The sequence below is a fragment of the Anolis sagrei genome, chromosome 2 (genome assembly GCF_037176765.1).
Source record: "Anolis sagrei isolate rAnoSag1 chromosome 2, rAnoSag1.mat, whole genome shotgun sequence".
Lineage (NCBI taxonomy): Eukaryota > Metazoa > Chordata > Lepidosauria > Squamata > Dactyloidae > Anolis > Anolis sagrei.
This window is the reverse complement of record NC_090022.1, coordinates 202,270-216,641: the sequence shown is the minus strand read 5'-3', so window position 1 is coordinate 216,641 and position 14,372 is coordinate 202,270. Positions and strand designations below refer to the sequence as shown.

The 14,372-nt window shown below is 51.1% G+C and overlaps 2 protein-coding genes across 3 annotated transcripts in view; both read left to right on the top strand.

The window, feature by feature from the left end:
* Nucleotides 1-3,527: 3,527 nt before the first annotated feature.
* Nucleotides 3,528-14,372, top strand: part of LOC137096240 (zinc finger protein 91-like) — a 34,127-nt gene continuing 23,282 nt past the window's right edge. Inside the window, exons 1-2 of the mRNA XM_067464994.1 lie at nt 3,528-3,739; nt 4,153-4,282. The gene's annotated coding sequence lies outside the window, so the exon portion shown is untranslated. The remainder of the gene's footprint in view (nt 3,740-4,152; nt 4,283-14,372) is intronic.
* Nucleotides 7,293-14,372, top strand: part of LOC137096234 (zinc finger protein ZFP2-like) — an 81,792-nt gene continuing 74,712 nt past the window's right edge. For both annotated transcript variants that reach the window (XM_067464971.1, XM_067464970.1), the window contains exon 1: nt 7,293-7,347. The gene's annotated coding sequence lies outside the window, so the exon portion shown is untranslated. The remainder of the gene's footprint in view (nt 7,348-14,372) is intronic.

The following is a 14,372-nucleotide window of genomic DNA, read 5'->3' as shown; positions in this document are numbered from 1 at the left end:
AAAACTCCGGATGACCTCTCCCAGCGGTTTCATGTAGATGTTAAAGAGCATGGGAGACAAGATAGATCCTTGCGGGACCCCACAGGTCAAAGGCCAGGGGTCCGAGCAGGCGTCTCCCAGCTTCACCATCTGGGTTCGTCCCTCCAGGAAGGACTGGAGCCATGACAGAACCGTGCCCCCAAGGCCCATCCCAGAGAGACGACCCAGAAGGATACCATGATCAATGGTATTGAAAGCCGCTGAGATGTCCAAGAGAACCAACAGAGTCACACTCCCCCTGTCCAGCGCTCTGCGGAGGTCATCCACCAAGGCGACCAAGGCTGTCTCGGTGGCGTGACCAGGCCTGAAACCAGACTGTGACTGATCTAGGTAGTTGATATCATCCAAAAAGCCCTGGAGCTGGGAGGTGACCACCCGCTCCAGCACCTTACCCAAAAAAGGGAGGTTGGAGATTGGTCTGTAATTGCTCAGCACCGTGGAGTCAAGGAAAGCCTTTTTGAGGAGTGGGCGAACCACAGCCTGTTTCAGATTAGATGGAAAAATCCCTTGCTCCAACGATGCGTTAACGATCAACACAAACCAACCAGCCCCTCCTTGGCCGATTTAATGAGCCAAGATGGGCACGGGTCTAGAGACGAGGTGGTCGCCCTCACAGCCCCAAGAACCTCTTCCACAGTTTCAGGAAGAACAAGCCTAAAAGAATCCCACAAAATTGGACAAGCAGATACCTCCGTCACCTCTTCTGGTGCTGCGATGAAATTGGAGTCGAGCTCAAGGCGTATCTGAGCAACTTTGCCTGCAAAATGGTGTGCGAAATCGCGACACCGAGCTTCTGGGTCGTCAAAGACCTCCTCCGCCGCAGGTGGGTGAAGGAGTTCTCCCACAACCCGGAACAGCTCCGATGATCTATTTGCTGCAGACGCTATACGGGTGGTCGTGAATGATTTCCTGGCCACCCGTATAGCCACGGAGTATGCCCTAAGAGAGGCTTTAGCCCGTGCTTGATCAGACACGTCCCGAGATTTCCTCCATTTGCGCTCTAGCCCCTTCTCGTATGCTTCATCACAGCCAGCTCCCCGGTGAACCAGGGAGATGGCCTGTCATGACGCAACGAGATGGGGCGTTCGGGAGCGATCGTATCTATCGCCCTGGACATCTCCCTATTGTAGAGAGTCACCAAGGCGTTGATAGAATCGCCAGGCTCCAAGGCAGGAAGAACCCCAAGATTCCTCAGGAATCCATCCGGATCCATCAGTCTCCTAGGGCGGACCATTTTAATCTGTCCTCCACCCCTGCGGAGGTTAAGGGTCGCAGTGAGTCTAAAACTGATCAGATAATGGTCAGACCATGACACCGGAAGGATATTTTGTTCTTCCACTCTGATCATTTCGCTGTCCGCCACGAAAACGAGGTCAAGTGTATGTCCAGCCTGATGGGTGGGTCCAGATATTATTTGTGACAGTCCTATGGTCGTCATGGTGGCCATAAAGTCCTGAGCTGCGCCAGAGAGGGTGGTCTCAGCGTGGATGTTAAAATCTCCCAGCACCACCAGGCGCTGGGAAACCAAGGCCGAATTAGAGAACACCTCCGCTAGCTCAGACAGGGAAGCTGCTGGGTCGCGGGGTGGGCGGTACACCAGCAGGAACCCCACACTGTCACGGCTCCTCAGGTGGACACACTCAAACCGAGAAGCTTGCGGGACAACGCATCTGATCACGGCGATGGATTGCCGAAAGACTACTGCGACCCCTCCTCCCCGCCCCCCCCGTCTGGCCTGCTGATGCACTCCGAAACCTGGTGGACACAGCTGAGTGAGATTTACTCCCCCCAGCTCATCCAACCAGGTCTCAGTAATGCACGCCAGATCCGCCCTCTCATCCAGAATCAGGTCCTGAATGGCCGCGGTCTTACCATTAACGGATCTAGCATTAATCAGCAGGACCTTGAGACCGAGGGGACTGCCATGGAACCTACCACTTCCCACCTTCTCCAGGGTCGCAAGAACTCTGTTGCGCTTCTCCCTGGTATGTTGGTGACCCGCAAATCTCCTCCCCCACACGACCTGGATGGCACCCCCTTCCTCCGGGACCCCCTCCCCCCCTACATGGTTGGGATCTATGGCTAGTCAGCTCTCAGAAGAAATAGGGCTGAGGAATAATCTCCCTTGGGCGTCAGGTAGGGATGCTTCTGATGTTGAGGTAGACAGTGAAACATCAAGGGAGCTGAGTGGGCTGAACAGGGGAAGTGTTCTCGAGCGGAGGAGTGTGGCTGGTTGAGTGGGGGCGACCGGGGCAGATGGGGTCTCAAAATGATACGAACCAGGAGGGGGGGCCCTAACCGGGGAGCTGTCTGTGGAATTCTCACAGGGACCTGATGGAGTAAGGCGGGAAGGTACCCCGGAGTCAAAGAGGGGGCGTATATGAGGGTCCACAACTACCCTTCTGATGGTAATGCCCCATTTCTTTAGGCAAGATCGCATTGCCATTAGCTCGCCAAGCCATAAGTTGTCTTCTGGTGTAATTAGAAGACGAGTGGAGCGGTCAGATGACTGATAGTCCCTCCACAGCCATACTATGGCTTCCAGTCTTATTTCCTGTGATCTTTTACCTAGGATTTGGGCCAAGGAGTTACAAACCGCCCTCTTAGAGGTCCATCTGCCTCTGTTTACCATTAGGTCAGCAATGTCCACCGCAAAATTGTCTGTTTGGAGATGTTGGTCTTGGGCGCAAACTGCGGTTGGCTGAACCATAAGATCTGATGTTGTATTTTTGGTCGTCCTCTGAGCAGCCATCACAGTCCGCTGCCACTCCAAAAGAAGCCCCTTCCGTTGCCTGGGAAGCCCTTGGCCAGGCAGCACATTTCCATCCTGCATGTCTTTCGAAGCCGACTGACCCGTGACTTCTGCTGCCCGAGAAGGCCAAAGGGAACGCTTCCCCCTCCGTGCCCTCATGGAACCCTAGAAGAGGTGGAAGAGACCTGGCGGGCCATCGTCCAGTCCCACCCCCTTCTGCCAAGAAGCAGGGAAATTGCACTCAGAGCACCCCTGACAGATGGCCAGCCAGCCTCTGCTCCAAAGCCTCTTCTGGGTCATGGCTCCTGGCCCAAGCAACCAACCCAGAGACACTAGGGTGGAGGGTCTTTGTTCTGGGGAGTGGGGGTGGGGGTGGGGGCCTCTCGGGGATCTTTCCATGGTTCTGCTGCATTGTGTGCTGAGTTCCTTTCCCTCCCTGAAGGCATGTTTGTACTCGCGAAATGAATAAACACCTTTCCTCTTGGCTGGCAGGAGAGTCTGGGCACACAATGCTCCGTCCTGCGGAAAAACATGCCTGCAAACACAGGGCTATGCACACACACACACACACACACACACACCCCGCCTCTAGAGCCAAAGTCCCGAATGGCTGAGCAGGGATGGGGCGACCCCAGGGAGAAGCCGGGCGCCCCTGATGGTGCCGGCAAAGGCCAAGGTCCTCTCCCATTGTGTTCCCGGCTCCACCCTCTCTGCCACTCTTTGATGACAAGGGGGGGGGGGGGTGTCCCTCCTGGCCGGCCTCGCCTTCGGCCCCTCCCTCCTGAGTGTTCTCTGAGAGCTGCCTGGAGAGCAGGCCCCTGAGCATGGGCAGAGTGCTTGGCCAGCCCCCTAGGAACAACACTGTGCGCAAGTGCGGCCATTCATCAGCCGAGAGGCTCCTCCAACCTGGTCTTGTCTGCGGATGGCGCTCTTCCAGCAAAGCTCCAGGTGTGTTTCTCGGGGGGGGGGGGAGGTGTAGAATGACCTTGGGGGGTGCCGGGCTTTGTAGTTCCCGATGAAGGTGGCATTCCCGAGGGCGCATGGGGTGCATTTATTTCATTATTGATTTATTTCAAATATTTGTACCCCGCCCTTGTCTATCCGTGAAGGGGGGGGGGCCTCAGAGCGGCTTACAGCCGGCAACAATTTCATGCCCCCCAGATACAAACAACAGTGACATAATAAGTAAAACATTAAAATTAGATTAAAAACCATGGAAAATAGTGCAAATTGAATTAGGTGTGTGGGGGCAGTTTAATATATATATATATAGAGAGAGAGAGAGAGAGAGAGAATATTAATATTACAATACTAAAATTACAATATAAACCTTTTACTATACCTGATTTTTTTCCTGCAAGGGTTTCTTTGTGGAAAATTTCAACAGAACAGCATGTATTGATTTTTCCTGCGTGAACTGCCCGTGTACGTCAGATCTGCCGACCGGCACAAGGTCACGGGAGAGAGGACCTGAACACGCGGACTTTCCAGGTGATTAAGACGTTTTCCTATGTATTCATAATTATTTATTTATCATGTCAGGGCAACCAGTCAATTATATGACATTTCTAACAGAACAAAGCAAACAGACAGACAAAATACAAAATTTGTGAGTTTAGTAGTTGATTAAATGTCCTTTGACCAGTCTCTGGCCCCTTGGAGTGCCGCCTCTGGTGTTGCCGCAAGGAGGTCCTCCCTTGTGCATCATGTGGAAGAAGGGCTCAGGGTGCATTGCAGCAGCTGCTCTTCTCCCCACTCGCATGTCGTGGACTCCACTTTGTGGCCCCATTTCTTGAGGTTGGCTCTGCATCTCGTGGTGCCAGAGCGCAGTCTGTTCAGCGCCCTCCAAGTCACCCAGTCTTCTTCTGTGTGCCCAGGGGGGAGTCTCTCATCTGGTATCAGCCATTGGTTGAGGTGCTGGGTTTGAGCCTGCCACTTTTGGACTCTCGCTTGCTGAGAGTCCAGTTTTTTTATCTTGTTTGATGTATTGTTTATTGCTTGTGGTTCTTGTTGTTTAATACTGCTTTAATTGTTTTTAATTTGCTTTTAGTGTATTGTTATGTTGTGTATTGAGGCCCTAACCCTAACCCTAACCCGAGTCCTTCGGGAGATGCTAGTGGAGTACAAATAAAGTTTAATAAAAGGCGTTCCAGTGAGTGTCTCTGAGCATGGGCAGATCTCTAAGATCTAAACAGCCTTGCTCTCACAGAGGCTCCTCTCACACCAAACTTACACAGGAGCTTCACACAGTAGCTTCACACCTGAGGCCTTCAACCTGGGGTTTCTCTCACACTGAGGCCTTCTCTCACTGAGGCGTTCTCTCACTGAGGCCTCCTCACACTGAGGCCTGCTGAGCTTCAGGCAGACCTAGAATCATAGAATCAAAGAGTTGGAAGAGACCTCATGGGCCATCCAGTCCAACCCCCTGCCAAGAAGCAGGAATATTGCATTCAAATCACCCCTGACAAATGGCCATCCAGCCTCTGTTTAAAAGCTTCCAAAGAAGGAGCCTCCACCACACTCCGGGGCAGAGAGTTCCACTGCTGAACGGCTCTCACAGTCAGGAAGTTCTTCCTCATGTTCAGATGGAATCTCCTCTCTTGTAGTTTGAAGCCATTGTTCCGCGTCCTAGTCTCCAAGGAAGCAGAAAACAAACTTGCTCCCTCCTCACTGTGGCTTCCTCTCACATATTTATACATGGCTACCATATCTCCTCTCAGCCTTCTCTTCTTCAGGCTAAACATGCCCAGTTCCCTAAGCCGCTCCTCATAGGGCTTGTTCTCCAGACCCTTGATCATTTTAGTCTCCCTCCTCTGGACACATTCCAGCTTGTCAATATCTCTCTTGAATTGTGGTGCCCAGAATTGGACACAATATTCCAGATGTGGTCTAACCAAAGCAGAATAGAGGGGTAGCATGACTTCCTTAGATCTAGACACTAGGCTCCTATTGATGCAGGCCAAAATCCCATTGGCTTTTTTTGCCGCCACGTCACATTCCTGGCTCATGTTTAACTTGTTGTCCATGAGGACTCCAAGATCTTTTTCACATGTACTGCTCTCGAGCCAGGCGTCCCCCATTCTGTATCTTTGCATTTCGTTTTTTCTGCCAAAGTGGAGTATCTTGCATTTGTCACTGTTGAACTTCATTGTGTTAGTTTTGGCCCATCATCTCTCTAATCTGTCAAGATCCCTTTGAGTCCTGCTCCTGTCCTCTGGAGTCTTGGCTCTCCCTCCCAATCTGGTCCCGTCTGCAAACGTGATGATCCTGCCTTCTAGCCCTTCATCTAAGTCATTAATAAAGATGTTGAACAGGACCGGGCCCAGGACGGAACCCTGCAGCACTCCACTTGTCACTCCTTTCCAAGATGAAGAGGAAGCATTAGTGAGCACTCTCTGTGTTCGTCCACTTAACCAATTCCTGATCCACCTCACCGTAGTTTTGCCTAGCCCACATTGGACTAGTTTCCTTGCCAGAAGGTCATGGGGGACCTTGTCAAAGAAGGCCTTCCTGAAATCCAGACACGCTCCATCCACGGCATCATTCCCCGCATCTACCCAGCTTGTAGCTCTATCGAAGAAAGAGATCCGATGAGTCTGGCATGACTTGTTTTTGATAAATCCATGTTGACTATTAGCGATGACTGCATTTGTTTCTAAGTGTTTGCAGACCGCTTCCTTAACAATCTTTCCCAGAATCTTGCCCGGTATCAACGTGAGGCTGACCGGACGGTAGTTGTTTGGGTCATCCTTTTTTCCCTTCTTGAAGATTGGGACCACATTGGCCCTCCTCCTGCTTCTATTGAAGTGCACCCATTTCACCTTTTCAGAGCTTGGCTTGCATTTTTCTCATTAAGTCTGCCTAGTGAATGTTTGATATTTCTGACACACACAGAGAGAGAGAGAGAGAGAGAGAGAGAGAGAGAAGGGGAGCGGAACAGAAGCCCAACAGGCAGGCAGGCAGGCAGGGAGGGGGGGCGGGCTGGCTTGTGGACTGGGTTGAGGGGTCCTTGGGTGAGAGTGTGGCCAACATCCGGGAATGGCTGCCTGGCCTCCCTCCCTCCCCCCCTCCCTCTCTGTCTCTCTGAATGGCAGGAATGGGAGAGGGAGCCTCAGCCCGGGAGGCCGGGTCTGCCTGGAGACTGGTGACGCCGCCAGCGGAGGCCCATTCCCATTGGCGCATCCCAATGGGAGGGAAGGAAGGAAGGCCCTCCCTCTCTCTCGGAGTGGCAGAAGAAAGAGGAAGGGCGGAGGAAAGCGCTCGGGGCGAGTTTCTGCCCGGAGACCGGTGACGCAGAAAAGGAGGCGAGTTCCTATTGGCGGGCGGGCGCTGAGCCTTTCAAAGAGAAGGAAGGATGGAAGGGGGCGCTCTTGCTCCTGACTGGCCAGCGCTGCCAAGAAGCCCCGCCCCTCTCTGGGCACCCAGCCCCCGCGCGGCCGCCATGGCCATGTTTGGCCTTGGCGGAAGTGCAGCGAGAGGGGCCGGCCTGCGTGTCCTAGAGAGGCGGGGAGGCTGGGGCTCGGCCTTCCCCCGTGAGGAGCCCCCTTCGAGTGCGGGTGAGTGGCGCAGGCCTGCGTGGCCCTTGGCGTGGTGGCCTTCTTGGGGGCGGCCTCCCCCTCCTCCCCCTCCTCCTCCTCGGCCTCCTCTCAGCCCGCCCCTCCCTCCCTCGCCCCCACCCCACCCCCCGAGGAGGAGGAGGAGGAGGAGGAGGGAACCCAGGCTGCGAGCGAGCGAGCGAGCGAGAGAGAGAGAGCGGCCTCCTCCTCCTCCTCCTCCTCCTCGGGCTGGGCCCTCCCGTGGCAAGCAAGGGAGGCTCGCCTTCCCCACTCCACAGCACGGGCCAGCCTTCTCTCTCTCTCTCTCTCTCTCTCTGTGCCTGGTGGGGTCAGGATGGATGGCCTTTGGGGTCCCCCCCCGACTGCCTGGGAGTTCGGAGGAGCTCCCTTCCTTCCTTCCTTCCTTCCTTCCTTCCTTCCTTCCTTCCTTCCTTCCTTCCTTCTCTGGAGGTTTTAAGCCGAGGCTGGATGGCCATCTGCGAGGAGGGATCGGGTGGTGCCTTCCTGCTTGACAGAAGGGGGTTGGGATGGATGGATGGCCTCGCGGGTCTCCTGCCCTGACCACCCTGGACACTGGGGAGGCTTTCCTGGGGGTCTTCTCGGGAGGTCTCTCAGCAGAGGCTGGGTGGGCATCTGCCGGGAGGGCTTGTGTGGTGTCCTCCTCCTTCCTGGGCTGGGGGACCTTTGGCGTCTCTTCCAACTCTATGTCTCACCATCTATTCATTCATTTACGACATCTCCATGCCGCCCTTCTCACCCCGAAGGAAGGAAGGAAGGAAGGAAGGAAGGAAGGGGACTCCTCAGAGCGGCTCACAAGAGGCATTTACATGCAATATATTATATTACTCACATAGTAAAATATCAATATTACATTGTATTGTAATATTATTAGTAATATTACATGTCCTATAACATATATATTTACAATATCTTATTATTAGGATTATATTGTATTACATTATAACATTATAAATATTAGATGTATACACAATATGTTACATTATATTATATTATTCGCATAGTACAATATCAGTATTATATTACTAAATTGTACTATCCCAATGTATTGTAATATTACATGTCCTATAAAATATGTATTTATAATACGTCATTAGGATTATATTGTATTACGTTATAATGTTATAAATATTATACGTATTCACAATATATTACATTATATTGTGCCCTAAACATAGTCTGCCTCACTTATCCCTGACTGGACTGCAGAAATGATCTGATGAAACATCTGTCCGAAGCACCCACTGGCATCAACGAACGACTCTCCACCCTCCGAATTGATCTTGCCAAAAACCAACGGGCAACCATCATAAGTGCCTATGCACCAACACTAGATGCTGATGAAGACATCAAGGAGAAATTCTACTGTCAGCTGGACACCGTCCTATCGGGGATACCTAAGGAGGACAAAATCATCCTCCTGGGGGACTTCAATGCAAGAGTCGGGCGGGACTTCGACCTGTGGCCAGGCACCATAGGAAAAGACGGGGTTGGAAACAGCAACTCAAATGGCATCCTGCTTCTCACCAAATGTGCGGAGCACAACCTTGTCGTCACCAACACGCTCTTCCGCCAGAAAAACAAGTTCAAGACATCATGGAAGCACCCCCGGTCAAAGCATTGGCACCTCTTAGACTACATAATCACACGTGCCAGGACCGCCGTGACGTGCTCCTCACAAGAGCCATGACAGGTGCTGACAATTGCTGGACCGACCACAGGCTAATCCGATCCACGATGGCTATCAAGATCGCCCCCAAGCGCAGACTCCAAGGAAGGAAGACAAGGCACAAAATGAACAGCCAAGCCCTTCAGGAGCCCTCCAGACGAGCCCATCTCCAAACAGCACTCAAGGACCATCTACCCACAGAACACCCCGAAAATGTTGAGGAACATTGGAACAAACTGAAGACCTCCATCATCCAAGCCTGCGAAGAAACTATTGGATACCAAGCCAAGAAACATCAAGACTGGTTTGATGAAAATGACATCGAGATCCAACAGCTAATCGACAAGAAAAGGAAAGCCTTCCAAACATGGCAGAGAGACATCAACTGTGCTGCTAAGAAAAAGATCTACGCCAGTGCAAAAGCTGAGGTCCAGAGAAGGACAAGAGAACTCAAGAACATCTGGTGGACAAAGAAGGCTGAAGAGATCAGGGAAAATACACAGACCAGTTAGATATGATCTCACCAACATTCCTAGCGAATATACAGTGGAAGTGAAGAACAGATTTGAAGGACTAGATTTAGTAAACAGAGTCCCAGAAGAACTATGGACAGAAGTCCGAGACATTGTTCAGGAGGCGGCAACAAAGTACGTCCCAAAGAAAAAGAAAACCAAGAAGGCAAAATGGTTGTCTGCTGAGACACTGGAAGTAGCCCAAGAAAGGAGGAAAGCAAAAGGAAACAGTGATGATAAGGGGAGATATGCCCAGTTAAATGCGCAATTCCAGAGGTTAGCCAGAAGAGATAAGGAACTATTTTTAAATAAGCAATGCATGGAAGTGGAAGAAGACAACAGAATAGGAAGGACAAGAGACCTCTTCCAGAAAATTAGAAACATTGGAGGTAAATTTCAGGCAAAAATTGGTGTGATAAGAAACAAAGATGGCAGGGACCTAACAGAAGCTGAAGAAATCAAGACAAGGTGGCGAGACTATACAGAAGATCTGTATAGGAAGGATAATAATATTGAGGATAGTTATGACGGTGTGGTGAATGAATTAGAACCAGACATCCTGAGGAGTGAGGTTGAATGGGCCTTAAGAAGCATTGCTAACAACAAGGCAGCAGGAGACGACGAGATCCCAGCTGAACTGTTTAAAATCTTAAAAGATGATGCTGTCAAGGTGATGCATGCCATATGCCAGCAAATATGGAAAACACAAGAATGGCCATCAGACTGGAAAAAATCCACTTATATCCCCATACCAAAAAAGGGAAACGCGAAAGACTGCTCAAACTTCCGTACAGTGGCCCTTATTTCTCATGCCAGTAAGGTAATGCTCAAGATCCTGCAAGGAAGACTCCAGCAATACATGGAGCGAGAGTTGCCAGATGTTCAAGCTGGGTTTAGAAAAGGCAGAGGAACCAGAGACCAGATTGCCAATATCCGGATGCTGGAGAATGGAGGAAGGATGGGAGTTTCAGAAAAACATCTACTTCTGCTTCATTGACTATTCTAAAGCCTTTGACTGTGTGGATCATCATAAATGATGGCAAGTTCTTGGTGGGATGGGCATCCCAAGCCCCCTTCCCTCTCTCCTGAGGAACCTGTACAAGGACCAAGTAGCCACAGTCAGAACTGACCACGGAACAGGAGACGGGTTCCAGATTGGGAAAGGCGTCCGGCAAGGCTGCATCCTCTCACCCAACCTTTTTAACTTGTATGCAGAACACATCATGCGATGTGCGGGGCTCGATGAATGCAAAGCTGGGGTGAAAATTGCTGGAAGAAACATTAACAACGTCAGATATGCAGATGACACCACTCTGATGGCCGAAAGCGAGGAGGAGCTGAGGAGCCTTCTCATCAAGGTGAAAGAAGAAAGCGCAAAAGCCGGGTTGCAGCTAAACGTCAAAAAAACCAAGATTATGGCAACAAGAATGATTGACAACTGGGAAATAGAGGGAGAAACCGTGGAGGCCGTGACAGACTTTGTATTTCTAGGTGCAAAGATGAGTGCAGACGCAGACTGTGGCCCGGAAATCAGGAGACGCTTCCTTCTTGGGAGGAGAGCAATGTCCAGTCTCGATAAAATAGTGAAGAGTAGAGACATCAGACTGGCAACCAAGATCCATTGCGTAGTCAAAGCCATGGTCTTCCCTGTAGTCACCTACGGATGTGAGAGGTGGACCTGAGGGAAGGCTGAGCCAAGGAAGAGAGATGCTTTTGAGCTGTGGTGTTGGAGGAAAGTGCTGAGAGTGCCTTGGACTGCGAGAAGATCCAACCAGTCCATCCTCCAGGAAAGAAAGCCCGGCTGCTCACTGGAGGGAAGGATACTGGAGACAAAGTTGAAGTCCTTTGAATGCCACATCATGAGGAGACAGGAAAGCCTAGAGAAGGGAATGATGCTGGGGAAAGTGGAAGGCAAAAGGAAGAGGGGCCGACCAAGGGCAAGATGGATGGATGGCATCCTTGAAGTGACTGGACTGACCTTGAGGGAGCTGGGGGTGGTAACGGCTGACAGGGAGCTCTGGCGTGGGCTGGTCCATGAGGTCACGAAGAGTCGGAGACGACTGAACGAATGAACAACAATGAACAACAACATTCACAATATATTACATTATATTATATTATTATTTATTTATTTATTTATTTATTATTTGCATTTGTTAACCGCCACTCTCAGCCCGAAGGCGACTCGTGGCGGTGTACAGAACATAGAACATAAAGACAACAATTACAATAGATTAGGACCATAACACACATCTTACTAACACACAGCTAATTAAGGATTATATTGTATTACATTATAAATATTATATGTATACACAATATATTACATTATATTATATTATCTGCATAGCACAGGAGACAAGGTGGAGCTGTCTTCTGGCCCCTCTCTCTTCACTCTGGCCCAGAGCAGCGGTTGGGGCCCTGCGGTGATCGTGGGGGCCAGAGGGCAGGGCCAAAGGGGCCCCCTCCCTCCCTCCCTCCCCCCTCCCCCCCCCCTCAGGCAGGCACTCACTCGGCAGGCCTTCATTCCTCCCCCTTGGAGCCCCCCGCCCTCCCCTCCTTCCTTCCCTGCCCAAAGCAGACCCTTCAGGGAGGGGGGGAGAGGGAGGAGTGGACCCAAGGAGGGAGGCTGGTTGCGGGGGAGGGAGGGAGCCCCTTCCCCCAATTAGGGGGCCAGGGCAAAGTCGCCCCAGGCTGAGAACAGCGGTATATAAGCAAAGTAAATAAATAAGAGTGAGGCCTGCCTGGTGTGCCCACAGAGAGGAGACAGGGAGAGGCTGGCCTTCCACTCTTCAAGGAAACCATTGGGAGCCCTGTCGCTGGAACCGAGGCTCACGGGACTGGCTTTGCCCAGCTTGGAATGCTGAAGCCTCGGCCTAAATCCGCACTTCCTTCTCTCCCAGGATCTGGCGCCACATCCTCTGCCTTGAACTGGATTCTGTGAGTCTGCGCAGCCAAATCACCCGGGATCAGATCCGGAGAGACAGGGCGTGTGGACGTTGCCTGAGACACGCAGCTCGAATTCTCCGCCCTGGGAAGCCAGAACAGCCCTCCTCCCCCCCCCTCCCTCCCTGTTGTCCTTCTGGCTAAAACTTCTTCATTCGGACAGGCTTTTGAGGATGGAGGTTTTGAAGATCAAGTCAGGGAGTGTTGTGGTGTTTGAATATTTTTAATGGATGTTACTTGTGGATTTTTTGAGTGCTGTTTGTGTCTAATTCTGTTTTGATGTTTGAATATTTCTATATTTTGAATTGCATACTAATGCTTTCATGTCAAGCCGCTTTGACTCCCCTTTGGGAAGATACGGCAGGGGAGAAATGTAACCACAACAAATATCTCTAAGCGGTTTTGGTACTTGGTTAGTGGACGGAGTGATTCAAGCCCAGCATTCACCTCTTCCAAGCAGATCTGGTCCTTTTCCCTCCCTCTCTCAGGCCGGTGAGAGAGAAGCCCAGAGCTGAGCGAGAGATTCTCCTGACTGGACTGACCGGTCCCCTCTTTCAGGACGGAAATGGCAGGCCTCTCGCGCCTTGACTGGAGGCCTCTCTTGTTCCAGCTGGACTTCTGCCTGGCGTCCGTTCCGTCCTGGTTCCCTCTGGATTCCTTCTTCATGGCCCTTTGTTGACCTTCCGTTTCTCCTTCCGTTTTTCCTTCTTCCTTGGCCCCCCCCCCCTCTTCTCATCCTGCTTTCCCAGTTTCCTTCTTTGGGGGCCGCTAGAGATCTCTTCAAAATGGCGTTTAGTTGATCCAGCTTGCCATTGGCACTAGGGATTAATCCATTCAGAATTTCCAGTGGTTTCATAACTTTTGTACCTCCAGCCAAGATCTTCTTATGTTGTTTTCCTTTCTCCATTTTAGGAGGTTTTGACTGAACGCTGGATTTCTTTAAGCGCTTTTCAATGTCATATTTTGGTAAGTTTTCAAATACATGTCTTTTGCAAACAAGCTCCTATATTTTGATAAATCAGTATTTCTTTATTGTGTCAGGAACAACCAGACAGTTGTATTACATTTTTAACAAAACAAACAGACAAAACACAAAGTTTGCAAGCTTGGTAGTTGATTAAATGTCCTTTGACCAGTCTCTGGCCCCTTGGAGTGCCTCTGGTGTTGCCGCAAGAAGGTCCTCCATCGTGCATCATGTGGCAGGGCTCTGGTTGCACTGCAGCAGACGGTCAGTGGTTTGCTCTTCTCCACACTCACATGTCGTGGATTCCACTTTGTGGCCCCATTTCTTAAGGTTGGGTCTGCATCTCGTGGTGCCAGAGCGCAGTCTGTTCAGCGCCTTCCAAGTCGCCCAGTCTTCTGTGTGCCCAGGGGGGAGTCTCTCATTGGGTATCAGGCATTGGTTGAGGTGCTGGGGTTGAGCCTGCCACTTTTGGACTCTCGCTTGCTGAGGTGTTCCAATGAGTGTCTCTGTAGGTCTTAGAAAACTATTTCTTGATTGAAGTCGTTGACGTGCTGGCTGATACCCAAACAGGGGATGGGCTGGAGATGTCTCTGCCTTGGTCCTTTTACTATTGGCGGCTACTTCCCGGCGGATGTCAGGTGGTGCAATACTGGCTAAGCAGCGTAATTTCTCCAGTGGTGTAGGGCGCAGGCACCCCGTGATAATGCGACATGTCTCATTAAGAGCCACATCCACTGTTTTAGCGTGATGAGATGTGTTCCACACTGGGCATGCATACTCAGCAGCAGAGTAGCACAGCGCAAGGACAAATGTCTTCACTGTGTCTGGTTGTGATCCCCAGGTTGTGCTAGTCAGCTTTCGTAGGATATTGTTTTTGGCACCCAGTTTTTGCTTGATGTTCAGGCAGTGCTTCTTG